General features: G+C 40.0%; 1 protein-coding gene across 3 annotated transcripts in view; it reads left to right on the top strand.

Annotated features, from left to right (window-relative positions):
* The first annotated feature begins 19,352 nt into the window (after positions 1-19,352).
* EXD2 (exonuclease 3'-5' domain containing 2) overlaps positions 19,353-20,496 on the top strand; it is a 59,342-nt gene continuing 58,198 nt past the window's right edge. For all 3 annotated transcript variants that reach the window (XM_008700325.2, XM_008700334.2, XM_008700299.2), the window contains exon 1: positions 19,353-20,280. The gene's annotated coding sequence lies outside the window, so the exon portion shown is untranslated. The remainder of the gene's footprint in view (positions 20,281-20,496) is intronic.

The following is a 20,496-nucleotide window of genomic DNA, read 5'->3' as shown; positions in this document are numbered from 1 at the left end:
TAGGTGACATCTCAACCTCCCATTCTATGGAACTATTACTATGTTTTGTGGTAGAAGATTTCCCTGTTGGGAATTAAGGCCTCCAAACCAATAGAATTCAAATTTGCAGAAATAGGAAGTAAAAATTTTGTAGATTATTAGGTGTAAGAATGAGGAAAGCCACTTCCATTTCCAGCCTTTTGTTTGTGGATCCATTCATTCTGGCTGTAGAAGAAACAGCACCATACATTGAAGGATACACTAATTTTGTAAGACAATCCCAATCTTTCAAGATGCTATCTCCCCACTGGCATTGGCATTGAAACCAAGCCATCACTAGGCTATTTCAGCATTCTGTCAGGCCAGCTGCTTCTGGATAATGAGGTATGTGGAAAGATCAATGAATTCCATAGACACGAGCCCCTTGCCACACTTCTTTTTGGTGAAACATGTTTCTAGATTAAAAGCAACACTGTAGGGGCACCTGGATGGCTCAGTCAGTTAAGCGTCTGCCTTCTGCTCAGGTTGTGATTCCAGGGTCCTGGGATTGAGCCCTGTGTCAGGATCCCTGCTCAGTGGAAAGTCTGCTTCTCCGTCTCTACTCTCTCTCTCAAATAAATAAAATCTTAAAAGAAGAAGAAGAAGCAACACCATAAAACACCATTACAGTAAATAAGGCGTTCCGTTTAAGTCTGTGGATGTGGTGCTGGCAGAAGCACCATATGAGCAGGGAAGATAAATCCATACCATAATATATGTCTATTTCATAAGGACAGATAGCTGTTACCTCTGTGATATAAGGAGTCCAGTGTAACCAATTGGCTACTAATTGGCTGACTGCTGCCCCAGGGAATGTCATACTCAGGGTCCAGCCCTAAGTTCGTAACTGGAAGTATGTTAGGCTTACTGGGGGCTTCGCCAGTCAGACTTATTGAGGGGAAGCTGATGTTGTTGAATCCATGCATAGTCTTCATTTCTGTAACATGGCCACGCTGTACTTGGACTCCTTGAGCAAGCACTGTTGTGTCTGGAGAAAGTCACATTTATACTCCATGTCATCTTGTCCATCTGATTGAGAGCCTCTTCTGCAATGGATGACCTTTGTGAGCATTTTTATGGGACTCAAATATCACTACAATCTGCCCATTTGAGAGGTCCATCCACATACCTCTTTCCCCATACCTTCTTTCTACTTATCTTCAAATGCCACTGTTCTTTCCACGTCTCTAAGCATACAGTGAAATCATTAGCAACTACCCAGTAATCAGGGTAGATGTGTTCTGGCCAGTTCACAGTCCAGGTAAAGTGGACAACCAAACGTATCTCCTGGAGATCTACCCACTGAGAGGATTCTCCTTCACCACTCTCCTATCTTTCAACGTTACTCCTATGAAGGTTGTAATACAGGTGACTTACTTTGGTTGATTGTCACATGTTAAATCAACTTTCTGTTCCTCAAATAATTTTTGTCTTTTTTTTTCTTGGTCATTCTGACTGGAGGCTTGTGGACTTTGTTAATTTTTAAAAAACAGCTTTTGTTTTCATTGATTTTTGCCGTTTTTCTCCATTTTCTATTCTGTTGATTTCTGCTTTTATATTCATTATTTCCTTCTATTTCCCCTGGGCTTAATTTGCTCTTGTTTTCTAATTCCTTAAGGTGAAAATGTAGATTATTCCTTTTAGATCTTCTTTTCTACTATACATGTTTAAAGCTATGACTTTCCCTGTAAGTGCTGCTTTACCTGTATCCCACAAATATCGAAATGTTTTCATTATCATCCATTTAAAAATATCTTCTAATGACTCTAGATTTTTTGACTTGTGGATTATTTACAAGTATGTATACCGATGTCCAGATATTTATAGTTTTCTTAGAATCTCGTTATTGGGGCACCTGGGTGGCTCTGTCAGTTGAGCTTCAGCTCTTGGTTTTAGCTCAGGTCATGGTCTCGGGGTCTCGGGGTTGTGAGATTGAGCCCCACATCAGACTCCCCGCTCAGCATGGAATCTGCTTGTCCCTCTCCCTCTGCTCCAACCCCAGCTTGTGCACGTGCTCTCTCTCTCTCTAATAAGTAAATAACTTTTTTTGAAAAAAAAAGAGTCTTGTTATTTATAATTTAATTCCAGTGTCAGAGAAATTTTCTTTAAAATTTTCAAGGTTTATAAATTTATCAAGACTTGTTCTATGGCTTAACATATGATCTATCCTGGTGAATATATCATTTGCGCTTGAAAAGAATGGTACTTTGTAGTTGTTGGGCATAGAGTTCTATTAATGTCCATTAGCACAAAGTAGTTAATTGTGTTGTTCAGTTCTCAAATGTCTTTGATGATTTTCTACCTGGTTGGACTATCAATTGCCTATAGAGGGATGCTAAAATCTCCAACTATGATTGTGGCATTGTCTGTTTCCCTCTCAATTCTGTCAATTTTTTCTTCATATATTTGGAAGCTCTGTGATTAGGGATATACATATTTATGATTGTGATGTCTTCAAATATACTGACCCTTATATTGCTATAAAATGCCCCTTTTTGTGTCCTCTGGTACTTATCATCTTGAAATCTGTTTTATCTGTTATTAATACAGCTACTCCACTTTCTTACGCTTACTGTCTTCATGTCTTCTATTTACTTTCAAACTCTCTGTACCTTTATATTGTATTTTATTTACAGTGTATGTTTTATAGGTAGTAAATAGTGGAGTTTGCTTTTTTATGAAGTGATTCTGCTAATCTCTGTCAGTTGAAGTGTTTAATCAATCAACATTTAATGCAATTATTAATATGGTGGGAATTAGGGCTTCTATTTTATTATTTGTTTTCCATTTGTCCCCTCTAATTTTTGTTCTTCTGTTTTTCCTTTCCTGCCTTTTTAATTATTTAAATATTTTTAAAATTTAATTTTAATTCATCTACTATCTTTTTAGCTATACTTCTTATATTACCTTTTCAGCAGTTGTTCTAGATAATTCAATGTGCATCCTTAACTTTACACAATCTACTTAGAATTACTATTGTACCACTTTATATAGAATGTAGAAACTTTGCAAGTCTACAGATCAATTTTCCATCCCCCCGTTCCTTTATACTATAACTGTCTTATATACCACAACTACAAATGTTGTAAACTTCACAAGGCGATTTTTACTTTAAACAGTCACGTGTGTTGTTGTTTTTTAACTGTGAGGGGAAATAAACCTCTTGCGTATTTACCCAGATATTTGCATTTCTGATGTTCCTCACTTCTTTCTGAAGATCTGATTTTCTACCAGGTACCATTTCTTCTCAGCTCAAATAACTTCCTGCGGTATTTCTTGTAGTACACCCTTGCTGGTGATGAATTCTTAAAGATTCCTTTTTTTTTTTTTTTTTTTTTATAAAGTAAGCTCTATGCCCAACATGGGGCTTGAATTCATAACCCTGAGATCAAGAGCTGCACATTCTACCAACTGAGCCAGGCTGGTGCCCCCTTTTGGTTTTGTTTTTTTTTTTTTAATCTAAAAGTTTTTCTTTTGCCTTCATTCTTAAGGATGTTCTCACTGGTATAGAATTCTGGATTGTCAGTGTCTTTTAGCACTTTAAAAACAGTCGTCCGTGGGGCACCTGGCTGGACAAGTTGGTAGAGCATGTAACAATTGATCTGGGGGCTGTAAGTTCAAGCCCCAAATTGGGTGTAGAGAGTACTTAAAAATAAAATCTTTAAAAATGGTGTTTCGCTGCCTTCTATCCTCCATTTTTTCTGATGAAAGTTAGTAGGTTATTTTTATCCATTCTCCTATATGTAATGAGTCATTTTTCTCTTGCTGCTTCTTCTAAGACATGCTCTTTGTCTGGTTTTCAGCAGTCTGAATATGCTGTGCCTAGGGATTGTTTTCTCTGAATCTATGTAACTTGGGATCTGCTGAGATCTTTGAGCCTGTAAATGTATGTCTATCAACAAATTTGGGAATTGTTTGATCATTTGATCATTGTGTCTTCAAATATTTTTTCTGTCTCTTTTTCTCTTCCCTCCTTTTGGGACTCAGTTTGTTATACGTCAGAGCTTTTGCTATTGCCTGGGATCTCCGAGGTTTTGTTCCTTTTCTTTCCAATAATTTTTCATTTCTGTTTTTCATATTGGATCCTTCCTATGAATCATTTCTATGAATCATATTGGATTATTTCAATGAATCTATCTTGAAGCTAAGCTGACTCTTTTTGTCATTTCTATGCTGTTGTAAACTTACCCAGTGAATTTTTTAACATGCTTTCACACACACACACACACACACACACACACACACACACACACATAATACATATACATATATCTCAGGTCTGGAATTTCATTTTGTTCTTTTCTATCATTTCAATTTGTCTGAGATTTCCTATCCGTTTACACATTATGAGCATTTTTCCTTTACGTTATCAAATATAGTTTAATATCAGCTTTAAAATCTTGGCTAATTGCAGCAACTGTGTCATATTGGTGCCCACGTCGGTTCCTTGTCATTTCTTTTAAGAAGATGTGATACATAGTCTTGTGTCTTTGTATGTCAAGTAATTTTGAATTGTTTGTTGTGGAGAGTAAATTCTGTTATTTTCCTTAAAGAGGATTTATTTTGTGGTGGTTCTGTTTGTTTAAGCACGCCATTAATTTGGACGGACTCAAACTCCAGACTCTGTCTCTGAGCTGCAGCACAAATCTCAGTTCAGTTATTTTTCCTTTGGTTGGGCTGCTTGTAGACTTCCCTGAGCATATGTGGCTCAGGGGTTCACTAGAAGCTGAGCAGTGTTTAAACACGAGTTGAGTGGCTCCCTCTCTCTGGTTCTATCCTTTATTGGATTCCCGTCTCATTGTCTGGCTGCTGTGGTTCCCCCCAGTTCTCTCCTTTGGTTGTTCAGGCCACAAAGACTGGATTTTCTATCAGTATTTTCACATTCCAAGTAGCACTGGCTGAAGCCTGCCCTAAGGTTAAAGACTTTAAAGAAATTCACCCCACGCTATTTCTTGTAAGTGTTGACTCCCTGTCAGAATCTATCTGCATTTTTTCACTCTCCAGTGCCTTCAGGGAGTTGTTTTTTAGTGTATTTTGTCCAGGGTTTATGTCTAGTCCAGCACAGGGGCTTACTAGGACATATCATAAGTGGATAACTCCAGTAACATTTTATTAAGTTATCCATTTAATTTAGGACACAGGATCAATCACCCACTGCCAAAGATTCTTGCATATCAAAACTTTCTGAATAGCACTTCATTTCTGCTACTCATTATGATAATTGTGCTCACGTTTTTTTTAAAGATTTTATTTATTTATTTATTATTTGAGAGAGAGAGAGAGAGAGCACAAGCAGGTGGAGGGGTAGAGGGAGAGGGTAAAGCAGACTCCCTGTTGAGCAGGGAGCCCAACATAGGATTTAATCCCAGGACCCTGAGATCATGAATGCAGATGCTTAACTGACTGACTCACCCAGGCACCCCTCACATTGGTTTTTTTAAATTTTTACTTTTTAAATAAGCTTTTTATTTTATTTAATTTAAAGGTTTATTTATTTATTTGAGCAAGAGAGAGAGAGGGAATGAGGAGGGAGAGAGTCTTTAAGCAGACTCTGTGCTGAGCATGGAGCCTGACATGGGGCTGGATCTCATGACCCTCAGATCATGATCTGAGCTGAAACCAAGAACCAAGAGTCAGACGTTTCACCAACTGTGCCAACCAGGCACCCCAATAAGCTTTTTATTTTAGAATAGATTCAGTTTTACAGATAACTTATGAAGATAGAACAGAGTTCCCATATATCCCACACCCAATTTCCCCTATTATTAACATCTTATTTTGTATGGTACATTTGTCATAATTAATGAACTAATATCATTACATTATTATTAACTAAATTCCATGCTTTATTTAGATTACCTTAACTTTTACCTAATATCCTTTTTGTGTTCCAGGATCTCATCAGGGATACCACTTTATATTTAGTTGACATGTTTTCTTAGGTTCCTCTTGGCTGGGACTTTTCCTTGTTTTTGATGACCTTAACAGTTTTAAAGAGTATTAATTAAGTATTTTGTAGAGTGTTATTCAATTGGGATTTGTCTGATGTTTATCTCATTAGACTGGGGTTATGTGTTTTTAGGAGGAAGGCCACAGAGGGAAAGCGCCATTTTCATCAAATTTTATCAAAGGGTATTGCAATGGGCTAAATTGTGTCTTCCCTCAGCCCCACAAATTCTTATGTTGAGCCCTAAACCCCAGTTTGACTGTATTTGGAAATAGGGTCTTTAGAAGGTAATTAAGATTAAATGAAGCATTAATGGTGGGGCCCTAATCCAATAGGATTAGTGTCCTTATAAGAAGAGACACCAGATCTCTCTCTCTCTCTCCATCACATGAGAATACCGTGAGAAAGCAGCCATCTACAAGCCAGGAAAAGAGCTCTCGACAGACACAGAATTGTCCTGTGCCTTGGACTTGGACTCCTCAGCCTCCAGAACTATGAGAAATAAATTTCCGTTCTTGAAGCCATCTGGTCTGCGGCATTTTCTTATGGCAGTCCTAGTTTATTTAGGCAGGCATATAGTGTCAACATGACTTACAGCCTTGATAACCTGGCTGAGGTAGTTTTGTCAGGTTTCTACATTGTAAAGCCACTCTTTCCTACCAGCCTCTTTTCATAGTATACTCTTTGTTGTTGTTGTCTTAAAGATTTTATTTTTAAGTAATCTCTACACCCAACATGGGGCTTGAACTCACAATGCCAAGATCAAGAATCGCATGCTCGGGGCGCCTGGGTGGCTCAGTCGTTAAGCATCTGCCTCCGGCCCAGGGCATGATCCCAGAGTCCTGGGATCGAGCCCCACATCGGACTCCCTGCTCCGCTGGGAGCCTGCTTCTTCCTCTCCCACTCCCCCTGCTTGTGTTCCCTCTCTTGCTGGCTGTCTCTCTCTCTGTCAAATAAATAAATAAAATCTTAAAAAAAAAAAAAAAAGAATCGCATGCTCCACGAACTGAGCCAGCCAGGAACCCCCTGTACTATAGTCTTTGGAAGGAAGTCCACAGACTGTCTCTTGACCCACATTGTCTTTGACCTCTGCTACTCCAGGATCCCATATCTCCATTGAAAGCAGGGAACCCATGTCAACTGTAACTTCTTCCTTCATCAAATCTATCTACAGGAAACAGCCACCACATAGCTTATGGGAATACCGGTGCCCATCCACTAATATATTTCTCAGTGCCTTAGTGGACAGAGTGTTCTCTGGGATTTCTTAGGTGACATAGTGAGAGACTGACCATTCATACATGATATATCTACTCCAGCCTTTCTATCTCCTTAAGACCTTGGATTCCTTCTTCTAAGTTATACCAGAAAGTTCTTGCATCTCAACTTCATTGGATGTAGGCCACTACTTAAAGTTTCAGTCAACCACCTGTAGGTGCCATTTCCAGCTGCACAAGCCAGCACGTTAAATCTAGAATTGTGGTAAAAGTGCTCATCAGTTGAATTGAATTGGTTAATAATTCAACCAAATCTGGTGTTAGAATCTGTTTTCCTTGTTTATTGCCTTCCTGGAAAAAAAAAGAACCCATTCTTTCACATATTCTCCAAGTCTGCAAATATAAATGAGCAAAATATTGCAATAATAAGCACAAGTCATTTCTTCCCCAGTCAGACTTGGAACGTGTTGAGATCTGACCCTAGTTATGGATCTAGAGCAATGCTCTTCTACTGGCGATGACTTTTTTTTTCCTCCCGGGGTATATTTAGAAATGTCTGAAAACATTTTTGGTTGTCACAACTTGGGCTTGGGGAGGTGTCACCGGAGCCAGGGGGTAAGAGGTCAGGGATGCTGCTAAATGTCTTACAATGCACAAGACATCTCCTCACAGCGGTTATCCATAGCCCAGCATGTTGAGAAACTCTGATTTACAGGTAACAAGGAATGGTTGGAGTGGAACTTCAGGAAAACAGACATCGCTCACATAACGTTGTTACAAGGCTTTTAAGCAAGGGGTGGAAGGCTGTCTAACTTTGGAGCTTCAGAGAGATTTGGACACTCTAGAATCTTAACTTCGAGTTAACCCAAATGTCACCATTCCAGTTTCAGTGTCATACCCTTTCCCATCAATGCCCTATCTTTCACCAGACAGTTCTGGCAAGGCTAACAAATCAACTTCTGTTGTAGTTCTGAAATCTGCAAATTCCAGTTTGATGTTCGATTTCAGCAAGATTAGTTCGCAGGTATTAAAAATAAGGGATTCTTTAGGGCTGCCATAGAAACTTTCGTTCTCTGTCATTGAACCGAATGTGTAATGATGTGAACTTTCCATTTCTTCTGTAAGTTCTTTGGTGGGTGCAAATGAAGCCACTCCCAACATAGAGTTGTTAAAGTCACCATTGCCATCAGATGGTCATATGTGGCCCCAAAGAATTTGCTTTAGTGGACACTTCAACAGAAATGACTACAGGTGATAAGTTGATCACTAATGATGCCACTACGTCCCATTTCCCATTGACAACTTGTTTGACACTGAATTTGAGTTTAAGGGTATAAATAAATCAACCCCAAATCCTCTATCTCAAAGTCTATTTCCTAGAAGCACTCTTGGGACCATTTTCTGTATTAGTCAGTATTCAGTAAAGAAACAAACTATAGCGGTTATCTTAACTAAGAAAATGTATCTAAAGAGTTATTGGAGGGGTGCCTGGATGGCTGAGTGGATTAAATGTCCAACTCTTGATTTTGGCTCAGGTCATGATCTCATGGTTGTGAGACTGAGTCCCACATCTGGCTCTGCGATGAGTGTGGAGCCTGCTAAGGATTCTCTCTCTCCCTCTCCCAATCCCCTTGTGTACACTGTGTGTGTGTGTGTGTGTGTCTCTCTCTCTCTCTCTTTCAAAAATAAATAAATAAATGGGACAAAGCCCAGACCTTTTAAAAAAAAAAAGAGTTATTGGAGATATCACAGGCATTGGAGAACTGAAAAGAGAAAGTGGAACAAAGAAGTAGTAATTGCAAGAAGTAGATGGGGAAATAAAGTGTCAGGGTCGGGAGTATTGGGATTAAACCCTCAGTAGCTCCACGGGGGGGGGGGCTGCAGTGCTGCGACTCAGGCCTCTGAGGAGAGTTGCTGCCTCGCCCCTACTGGTGTCTCTGAGGAGCATGATGAGGCTAGTTCTGGGAATATGGAAAGGAGTCCAGAGCTGGAACCAACTGCTGCTGCTGGCACGGAGAACTGTTGCCTGGGTGACTCGGATAGAAACAGGAAGGGAACAGGAAGGAGCAGTCCCTTCTCCCTTCCTCCTGCCTCTGATCTCCCACTATTGGCAGAACCTGACAGAGAGCCAGGCTGGCAAAGGAAAAATGCGAAACGCAGAGAGCCAGTCTCAGCACCATAAAACAGAGCATAGATGGTGGCTTTGAAGCTGAGGAGGCTGAGGGTTTCTTCATAACCAGCACAGTTAGACAAGCATTGCTCAAATCACACACAAAAGGATGAGGGAGAAGCAGGAGTCTAGGACATTCCAAGATTTCTAGCGTTAGTCACTGAATGACTAGTGGAGAAAGAGGGAGAATACATGTGGAGTGGGCAGTCAGAAAGGAGCTCGCTTGTAGCATGTGAAAAGATCTGCTGGGGTTGATAAATTTAGTTTGAGAAGCCTGGAGTCTAATATAGTACAATTCAAAGTGTAGTTTTTGGACTAGCTGGTCTGCAGTTTAAAAAAATCCCAGTTAAATAAATATAAAATCTATCATTTTAATCATTTTTACATTGTGACTCTCTCTCTATATATATATATTAAAATTTACCATTTTAAGCATGTTTAAATTCTGTGGCATTAAGTGTATTTACATTGTTTTGCAACTATCACCACCATCCATCTCCAGATTTTTTCCCATCGTCCCAAACTGAAACGCTGTGCCCAATAAACAGTAACTTACCATTCCTCTCTATGCCCAGCCCCTGGTCATCACTATTCCACTCCAGTCTCTATGAGTTTGACTCTCCTAGCAACCTCATATAAGTGGGATCGTGCATCACTTGTCCTTTTGCGTCTGGCTTATGTCAGTCAGCATAAATACCTTTAAGTTTCATTCCTGTTGTAGCCTGTATTATAATTTCATTCCTTTTTAAAGCTGAGAACATTTCATTTTGCGCAATTTGATTTTTTAAATGCATTTTTATTTTTATTCATGTTTATTCTATTTATTACTTTTTTTAAAGTACGCTCCATGCGCAGCATGGGTGTAATGCAGGGCTCGAACTCATGACCCTGAGATCAAGACCTGAGCTGAGATCAAGAGTTGGATGTTTAGGGGCGCCTGGGTGGCTCAGTCGTTAGGCGTCTGCCTTCGGCTCAGGGTGTGATCCCGGTGTTGTGGGATCGAGCCCCACATCAGGCTCTTCTGCTATGAGCCTGCTTCTTCCTCTCCCACTCCCCCTGCTTGTGTTCCCTCTCTCGCTGGCTGTCTCTCTCTCTCTGTCAAATAAATAAATAAAATCTTAAAAAAAAAAAAAAAGAGCTGGATGTTTAACCGACTATGCCACCCAGGTGCCCCAATGCATTTTTATTTTTATTATTTTTTTTTTTAAAGTAAACTCTACTCCCAGTGTGGGGCTGGAACTCATGGCCCCAAGATCAAGAGTTACATGTTCTGCCAACTGAGCTGGCCAGGTGCCCCGTAATCATTTTTTAGCAGTCCTCAATAAGGTGAAGGTGTGTGCCAGAATGTAAAGCATCCATGTCAGCCAGCACATTTTTGTGGGTAGAAGTTTTCAGTGGAGGAAGCAGTACGCTGATTCACGTTTTGGAGCAAGGTCCTTTTCTCATCAGGCCCAGCACTCAGACCACTGGGAGTAAGTATTTAGAAACAGAGCTTTGGAATGGAGTTTCGGGAATCATTCACCCGTAAAAGAAAAAAAAAAATCCAAACCAGAACCAGGATGCAGAGGTTTTTTTGAGTGATGTCATTTACAGCCACCTTCTAGGAAGAAATTAGAACTTCCGATAAAATGCTCACACAAAATTCTAATAAAACTGAAGGGATTAAAACTTGCGAGAAGCCAGTTATCCACCCCCTCACCTTTCAGTTCAGATTGTAATGAATTTCACCAAACTTTCTTTTCTTTTTGTACCTAATTTAAAATGATTTTCTTTCTTTTTTTAAAAAAAAATATTTTATTTTTAAGTTATCTCTACACCCAACATGGGGCTCGAACTTGCAACCCTGAGATCAAGTGTTGCATACTCCACTGACTTAGCCAAGCCTGACACCCCTAAAATGTTTTCTAACCAATCTCTTTTCTGCCCAAATAGCCCTACCCAAAGTAAATCTTTGAATTGGACTTCTTAAAGGATAACAGTTAAAAAAAAAAAAAAAAAAAAAAAAGGAAAATTGTAACTCAGATGAAGATACAAAATAAATACCTGTCAAAGATTTAATTTAACCCATTAATTAATAAGGGAACTGGAAAAGATGTTACAGTCAGTTTAAAGGAAAACTCAAAGACCTAACAAATACCGAAGCCCATCAAAAATGTTGACATATGGGGCACCCAGAGGCACCGTCTGTTAAGCTTTGGACTCTTGGTTTCGCTCAGGTCGTGATCTCAGGGTGGGATCCACCCCGTGTGGGGCTCTGGGCTCAGCGTGGAGGATGCTTGAGACTCTTTCTTCTTCTCCCTCTGCCCCGCCCCATCCTCTCTAAAATAAATAAATAAATAAATCTTTAAGAAAATGTTGAAATAAATTTTCTCAATAGACACAAAGCTGGCTTATTGAGGGGTGTGGGGGGGCAGGGTTGTCAATAGAAGCGTCACCTAAGAGCATTTATTTGCACTCTGAAGACAATAGTTGTTTGCACTACTATCGGTTTTCTACAAATTAACCCCTATCTCTTCAGCATTGTAAAAGAGCTCAAAGACTGTAAAAGGCACAAACCCTATAGACTCTGATAGGTGGGAAGGGTATGCTTAGAACAATGCACTTTTCCATTTCTCCGTAATCTTTTGGTCCATTTAGAAATATCCTACTTTAGGCCTTCTCCCTTGTTGCAAGATAGTAAAGAAATTTTGATGTATGCTCGTAATAAAATTATTTGAAAGTTTTTCTTTTTTTTAAAAAATTATTTATTTATTTTAGAGAGAGAGAGAGCATGGAGGAGAGGGCCAGAGGGAGAGAGAGAATCTCAACTAGGCGCCCCATGAGCGCAGAGCTCATGACCTGAACCTAAATCAAGAGTGGGACACTTAACCAAATGAAAATTTTTCTTAAACACTTGGCTTCTAACAGTGGTTGCTGATGTGGGAAAGTAAGGCGGAAGTCTTGAAAGTAAATAATTTTCACTGAATTCTTATGTTTTTTGTATGGCTCCCCTATTCTTAACTAGACCAGGTGTCTTCTAATTGTTCTCTCTAGGGCATCAATCCTAAACCTTCTGCAGAGGCTGGAGGAGCAATCACTTGGCAGCTAGGGAGGAAATCTGGTGGTTTAACTGCTTTCGAAATGGACGTTTAACCAATTCTTCTTCTTGTAGTCCCAACTCTACTGCTGCTTCTTGAGGTACCTAGTGCTGCCAATCCTTGAGCCTTTTGGTGTTTCTTTAGGGCAAACCAGGCGTGCTCCTGGCCTGTCTTTTGATAGATGAGGAGTCTGCTAAGTCAGTTCCCACAATCCTTCTGTTTTCCAAGATGTTAGTGATTTATCTCCTGTTCTCGAAGAGACTGACTATACAAACAGACAGTAGCCAAACCATATATGACAATAGAACTCTGACCCATAACTTCTACCACAACCAGCCTGGGAAGCCAAGCCACAGCCTCTGAGGCAGCCCAGAATGGTTAAAACTTGTTGGTGAGTCAGCTTTCTTACATTTCGCCCCTACTTCCAACACAAGACCAACCAGAGAATGCCAAACCAATCACATAAGAAGCCTGGTTTCTAGTTAGCCCATCTCCAGCTTCCCCACAAGGATGACCACCAATCAGAGCATATCTGAAGCCATCCCTGTTTTCACTATAAAACTTTCCCACTGGTCTTTCTGCCTTTGAGTCTTTGCCAAATACTAGAGATGGTGGCTGACTCCCTGCTATGTTTACTCTCATTTTGGTGGTCTTCTTTTTCTGTAACTTTTTTGCCTTGACATTTTGTGTTCTTTCCCATTTTTAAAGAGAGATTTCAGTTAGAAGTGGAGTTACATGTGGTTCAGTCCATTATCTTTAACTGGAGTTCTCTTCTCATGCTTCTTGCTCTGTGACTTAGATGACAGCAATCTACCCTTTACCCTCCTGTTCCAGAAGGCTGGCAAATAACCTTTGCTTTTCCTCTTGCAAACATGGATACAAAATTCAACACGTATTTGCATTCCTCCAAAGAATTTACTGGAACAAAAACATTGGAGAATGATACAGACTTTACTGAACCTTACCTATGAGAGATAGAAGATGAGGTTACATTACATGTACACACCCCACACCAAAGAACTTCAGTCAACTCTCCAAATACTTTAAACATTTCTTTCTCCCCGAGAAGTCTCTCCTCTGAGATATCTTTCTCTTTCTTCCAGGAAGTTGGGAGCCTTGCTGACTCCTCCCTTTATCTCTGACTGGTCCCATGAATCTTCTCATTTCTTATCCTTTTACCCCACAAAGCAATTCAGCTCAACACCCAAGCATACCACTCACTACAAAACAAAAGGAATGTTGACTCACCAGCCTTTCAACCCCTATTGTTGGGTGAACTTGTCCCTGAGCAGGGAGAGTCTCACCGTCATTCTCAGGGGCCCTCATGAATCTCTTCGTTTCCAAGAGGTAGCCTTGTTCCAGCTCTTTAGGAGAGAGAAAAGTTCCATATCTCTCTAAATCACAAAAAAAGGATATCTTTTCTCATTTGCTAACAAATACTCTTCTGTCCTTCCAGCTAGTTTATAAGCTTCTTGAATGCATGGCAACATAATTTTTATAATCTGTATAGTACCCAATAATATTACTAAAGTTTATAGAAGGGATCAGTGGGCAGAAAGGATGGATAGAATTTTGATGGAAGGAAATAGGATTTTCAGAAAAAGCCTATTTAGTGGTTCCTCTAAGCTTTGACCTTTAACACACTAAACAAATCCAATAAAGTGTTTTCACTTTTCATTTGCTTGTTTGTTCGTTCATTTTTAATATTTTATTTCATTATTTTTTTAAAGATTTATTTATTTTAGAGTGAGAGAGTGTGCACACATTTTGGGGGCAGGGGTAGAAGGAGAGGGAATGAGAGAATCTTAAGCAGAGTCCCCCACTGAGCACAGGACCCAAGGCTGGGCTCGATCTCACAACCCTGAGATCATAACCTGAGCTGAAATCAAGAGCTGGACACTTAACTGACTGAGCCACCCAGGTGCCCCTTTAATATTTTATTTTGAAGTAATCTCTACATCCGGTGTGGGGCTCGAACTCACGACTCTGAGATCAAGAGCTGAATGCCCCACTGACCGAGCCAGCCAGGTGCCCCATATATTTAACAGGTTTTACTGACTTGAGAGGTATGCATTCATTATTAATACCTTTCATTTTGTGTGTCAGTTAGGAATTGGGTTTCACTGCTGGCAGTAAAGACTTTTTACTACAGTGGCTTAAAAAATTAGTGTATTTTCTAATATAAAGAAGTCCAGAGGTAGGTAGTTGAGGGTTGATATGGAAACCACAGAAGGCATCAAGGATCCAGGCTTCTGTCTCTCCATTCCACCTTCCTAGGCACCTGGTTCCATCTTCAAAGTGCTGCTGTGCTGGAGAGCTGCTGGAGCTCCAGCCATCAAGGCCTTGTCCTAGCAAGAAATAAGTGGAAGGGTAACAACAAAAAGGCAAAAAAAAAAAAAAAAAAAAAAGGCTTGTGACAGTTGTCTGTCCCCTTTTAAAGAACTACTGAGAGTCCAGTGCAAAAACTTTTGTTTATACCTCTTTGGCTAGAACTTAATCACATGACCATACCTATTACCAAGGGAGACAGAAAAAAAACTTATGAATGCAATTTAAATGTATTTTTTAAATGTAATTTTAAATGTATTTTAAAAATGTCCTCTGACTTTTGTCACTAAGCAGAGGGGAGAATGCAGATATTGGGTAGGCCACAGCACTTCCTGCCATAGTTCTTGAATTTTCTGTATATGACATCTCAGTATTTGACATTAAGGTGTCTTCAAAATCAATGAATAAATGAATAAAGCATTTTTAGACAAATCAAGCAGTTCATGGCACAATATTTTTAAATGAATTGACTTTAATTCTAGAGCACTTTTAGGTTTACAGAAAATTTGAACAGAAAGTAAAGAGAGTTCCCACATACTACTTCCCCCACCCCAACACACCCATACACATACAGTTTTCCCTACTATTAAATCTTGCACTGGTGTGGCACATTTGTTACAGTTGATGAACCAATATTGATACATTATTACCAACCAAAGGGCATAGTTTATTTTAGGTTTTTCTCTTTGTGTTGCACAATTCCCTGGGTTTTGTCACATGCATAATGTCATGCATCCACCATTACAGTATCGTACAGAATAGGTTCACTGCCCTAAAAATCCTCTGAGCTCCACCTATGCACCTCTTCTTTCCTCCCCAGGAACCCCCGCAAGGCACTGATCTTTCTTTTTCTTTCTCTCTCTCTCTCTCTTTTTTTTCGAGAGAGCATGTACACAAAGGGTGGGAGAGGGAGAGAGTAAAATCTCAAACAGGCTCCACACTCAGTACTCAGCACAGAGCCTGAAGCAGGGCTCGATCCCATGACCATCATGATTATGACTTGAGCCAAAATCAAGAGTCAGGCACTTAACCAACCGAGCCACCCAGGGGCCCCACTGATCTTTTTACTGTTGCCTTTTCCAGAATGTCATGTAGTTAGAAACATACAGTATGTACCCTTCTCAGAATGGCTTCTTTCACTTAGCAATATGCATTTAAGATCCCTCTATGTCTTTTTATGGTTTGATAGCTCATTTCTTTCTATTGCTGAATAATATCCCATTGTATGGATGTACCGGTTGATTATACATTCACCTATTGAAGAACATCTTGGTTGCTTTCAATTTATGACTAAAGCTTCTATAAACATTTGTGTGTGGGCTTTTTTTTTAAAAAACAGATTTTTATTTATTTATTTGTCAGAGAGAGAGAGAGCACAAGGGGAGAGCAGCAGGCAGAGAGAGAAGCAGGCTCCTTGCTGAGCAAGGAGCCCAATGCAGGACTTGATCCCAGGACCCTGGCATCATGACCTGAGCCGAAGGCAGATGCTTAACCAACTGAGCCACCCTGGCATTCCTTTTGTGTGTAGGTTTTTGTGTGGACTTAAGTTTTCAACTCATTTGAGTAAAAAGCCTAGGAGCATGATTTCTGGATCCTATGGTAAAACTGTATTTAGCTTCGTAAGAAACTGACAAATTATCTTCAGAAGTGGCTGTACCATTTTGCATTCCCACCAGTAATGAATGAGAGTTCCTGTTGTTCCATTTCCTCATCACCATTTGGTGTTGTCAGTGTTTGAATTTTAGCCATTCTAAAAGGATTTAGCCAATGAGATGATGGTATCTAATTATCGTTTTACTTTATAATTTCCTAATAACATACAATGTTGACCATCTTTTTTTTTTTTTTTAAGATTTTATTTATTTATTTGTCGGAGAGAGTGCGAGCGTACAAGCAGGGGGAGCTGCAGGCAGAAGGAGAAGCAGGCTCCCCGCTGAGCAAGGAGGCCACACAGGACTCAATCCCAAGACGCTGGGATCAAGACCTGAGCCAAAGGAGTTGCTTAACCGGCTGAGCCCCCCAGGCGCCCCTGAACATCTTTTCATATGCTTATTTGGATAGTCTTTATCTTCTTCAGTGAGCTATCTGTTCAGATCTTTTGCTCACTTTTTAATTGGGTATTGAGTTTCAAAAGTTCCTTGTATATTCTGCATATTAGTCCTTTATTATATAAGGGTTTGCAGATATTTTCTCTCAGTCTGTGCCGTGTCTTTTCATTCTCTTATCTAGCCATTTTTTTTTTTTTGGCATAACGTTTTCATCATATTTTTTAGTTTCTTAAATCTCTGCTTATTTTGTCATATTCCCCTTTTTAGCCCTAATATTATTTATTTGTTGCTACTTTTCTTTTATCTAGATCAATCTCACAGAAACTTGTTTTCTTTATTAGTCTTTTCAAAGACCTAACTTTAGTTTTTTGGGCATCTGTATTACATCTTTTTTCTATTTCATTAATCTTTATCTTCTTCCTTCTACTATTTTGGATTTATTTTTCTGTTTCTTCTAATGTATTAGGATGATGGCTTATATATTTCATTTTTAGTCTTATTTTCTACTGTAAATGCATATAAGGTTATTACCTTACCTGTATCCTATAAACTTTCATATATAGTATTTTTATTACCTCTCAAATCTAATATAACTTTGCATTGGGATTTCTTCTTTGATCTTTCCGTTAAGATTTTTTTTTAAAGATTTTATTTATTTATTTGACAGAGAGAAAGACAGCCAGCGAGAGAGGGAACACAAGCAGGGGAAGTGGGAAAGGAAGAAGCAGGCTCCCAGCGGAGCAGGGAGCTGGATGCGGGGCTTGATCCCAGGGCTATGGGATCACGCCCTGAGCCAAAGGTAGACGCTTAACGACTGAGCCACCCAGGTGCCCCTATTAAGATGTTTTTTAAATGTCCTGGAGCACCTGGGTGGCTCAGTCGGTTAAGCAGCTGACTTTGGCTCAGGTCATGATCTCAGGGTCCTGGGATCAAGCCCGGTGTCCCCACTCAGTGGGGAGTCTGCTTGTCCCTCTCCCTCTGCTCCTTCCCCCTGCTTGTGCTTTCTCTGTCTCTCTCTTAAATACGTAAATAAAAGCTTTTAAAAATATATGTTTTTTAAATTTCTAAATATAGTTTTAAAAATAATCATTTCATTATTGACTTCTAACTTAATTGTAATATGATCAGAGAATGAGATCTGTGTGATACCAATTTTTTGCAATTTGTAGAAAGTTGCTCAATGGCCTAAATCAAATGTAATTTTCTTAAATCTTCCTTGTAAGTTTTAAAAGTATTTGTGTTCTCAAAATGCTGGGTGCAGAGTTCTATACCTGTTCCTTAGAAAATGTTAATTAATGGGGCACCTGATGGCTCAGTTGGTTAAGCATGACTCTTGATTTCGACTTAGGTCACGACCTCAGAGTTGTGAGATTGAGCCCTGTTTTGGGCTCTGTGCTGAGTGTGGAGCCTGTTTAAGATTCTCTCTCCTCCTCTCCCTTGGTCCCTCCCCTCCTCATGCACATGCTCTCTCTCTCTTAAAAAAAAAAAAAGAAAATGTTAATTAATGGTGTTGAAGATATTTCTGCAATGGCTGGTTATTCTTGGATATCATTACCTATGTAGATATTATTGACTGAATGCTTTGTGTCTTCTCAAAATTCATGTGTTGAAAACTGACGCCCAGTATAATGGTATCAAGAGGTGGGGGCTTTGAGAAGTGATGTGGTCATGAGAGCGGACTCCCTCATAAATGAGATTAGTGCCTTATAAAAGAGGCCCATGAGAGCTCCTTATCCCTTGGCCAAGTGAGGGCACAATGAAAAGACAGCAGTCTATAAAGAAGACAGCAGGCACTCACCAGAAAATAAATCTGCCAGCACCTTGATCATGGACTTCCCAGAGTCCAAAACTACGAGAAATCAATTTTTGTTGTTTATAAGCCACCTACTCAATGGTATTTTGTTACAATAGCCTAAATAGACTAAGACAAAGAGTGAGCTACTAAAAAGCTGACTGGGAAGACTTTATGCACAGATGGGGCTTGTTGGATTGGACCTTTCATTTAGGGTGATTGCTTATGGACCCAGACAGTTTATTATGGTGTAGGGGAGGAAATCTTTTTTCTCTATCCTTCTAGATTTTTCTGGCTGGTCTATTAATTAAATTGACATAAGACAGATTAACAGGAGAAAACAAATGTAATTATGTACATAAGAATGAGACCCAAGGACAAGCCAGGCAATTGAGGCTCATATGCCATCCTAAGCTATAGAACAGGATAGGGCCCTGGGGCTTCAAATGGGAGGAGGGTCATTCACAGGACAAGAAGAAGAGCCAATATTTGGTAATTAGATATTTGCCCTGCGATACATTAAAAGTTATTAAAAGTTATCTCTGGTAATAGCTCTTTTTCTGGGCCAGACTCCCATTCTAAATTCTTTTAGGGAGTTAAAGGAGAGGTAAAACTTTTTCTTTCTTTCTTTCTTTTTTTTTTTTTTAAGATTTTATTTTTATTTATTTGACAGAGAGAGAGAGAGAGAGAGAGAAAGCACACGCAGGGAAAGCAGCAGGCAGAGAGAGAAGCAGGCTCTCCACTAAGCAGGGAGCCCAATGTGGGACTCAATCCCAGGACCCTGGGATCATGACCTGAGCGGAAGGCAGACATTTAACCGACTGAGTCACTCTGGCATCCCTCTCCATTTTGTTTAAAATGTCACAAATAATAGTCCTGCTTCAGGAGGTCGTTTTGAGGATTAAATGAGATAAAATACATCAAACAATTTCCTAGCACACTGTGTGTACATAGTGAACAAATGGCAGCATTATTATACCTTATATTCTTTATGCTCATCTCATCTCTCCTTCTGTTACACTTTCTATGGCAGAGTAACAATACCCAGCACACATTAGCCTCTTCACATATAATAGTTACTGATGAAGACTAGTTGAATGAATGATTTTAAATATAAACATAAGGTATTGTGGTTCTTGTTATAAAAGATGGCATAATTATTATAATGGCAATAGTATAAAATGCACTGCTAATCAGGAATACATTATTTAAACAAGTGTCTCTCCTATTTACCTTTATCATTTAACAGTTAAGATAATTAGTGCAGTAGAGTAACATTACTTGAGCTAATTAGTAATAACAATTAGATGTTCCATATTGCATTTGTAAGGGTTCCAGAGGCTTCTCCTGTTAAAACCGAAACCAAAACAAATAAAAATACCACCCCAGAAACAAAAACAAAAACACCCCTTTTCTGAAGAGATGCTAAGCCTTTCCAATTTTAACAGATCCTTTGTTCAGCAGTGGAGAAACGCGACGGAACAGCTGCCCCAGCAGATTCCGTACAACATGGCGTCACCCATTTGTATACCCAAGCCGGGTTTACGTCCTTCTAGCCCGTCGGACTACCGGAAGTGGTTTCGGCCCTAGTGGATCCGGGTAGGTGCGCGCAGGTGGCCTAGGAGGGTTCCAGTTTTTCAGCGTGAGGTGCCGCAGGTGTTCGGGTTAGGTCCGGGGTCGCAGGTAAGTGAGAGTAAGGGACCAGCGGGGCCTTTCACCCGCCTTGTGCGACGGAAGGAAGGGGTTTCCAGTGCGGATTTTGGAGAGGCGCTGTGGAGCTGGAGATGTCACTGTGTGCGGGGGCGACTTATTGCGGGGACCCCGCCGTCCCCGAGCGACTTGGCCCAGCCCTTCTTCCCTTCCCCGGGCGCGGCCTCCTCGGCCCCCCCCCCCCCCCCC

The sequence above is a fragment of the Ursus maritimus genome, unplaced genomic scaffold, assembly GCF_017311325.1.
Source record: "Ursus maritimus isolate PB19 unplaced genomic scaffold, ASM1731132v1 scaffold_25, whole genome shotgun sequence".
NCBI classification, from domain to species: domain Eukaryota; kingdom Metazoa; phylum Chordata; class Mammalia; order Carnivora; family Ursidae; genus Ursus; species Ursus maritimus.
The sequence above is the reverse complement of the archived record's forward strand: the minus strand, read 5'-3'. Positions and strand labels throughout refer to the sequence as shown.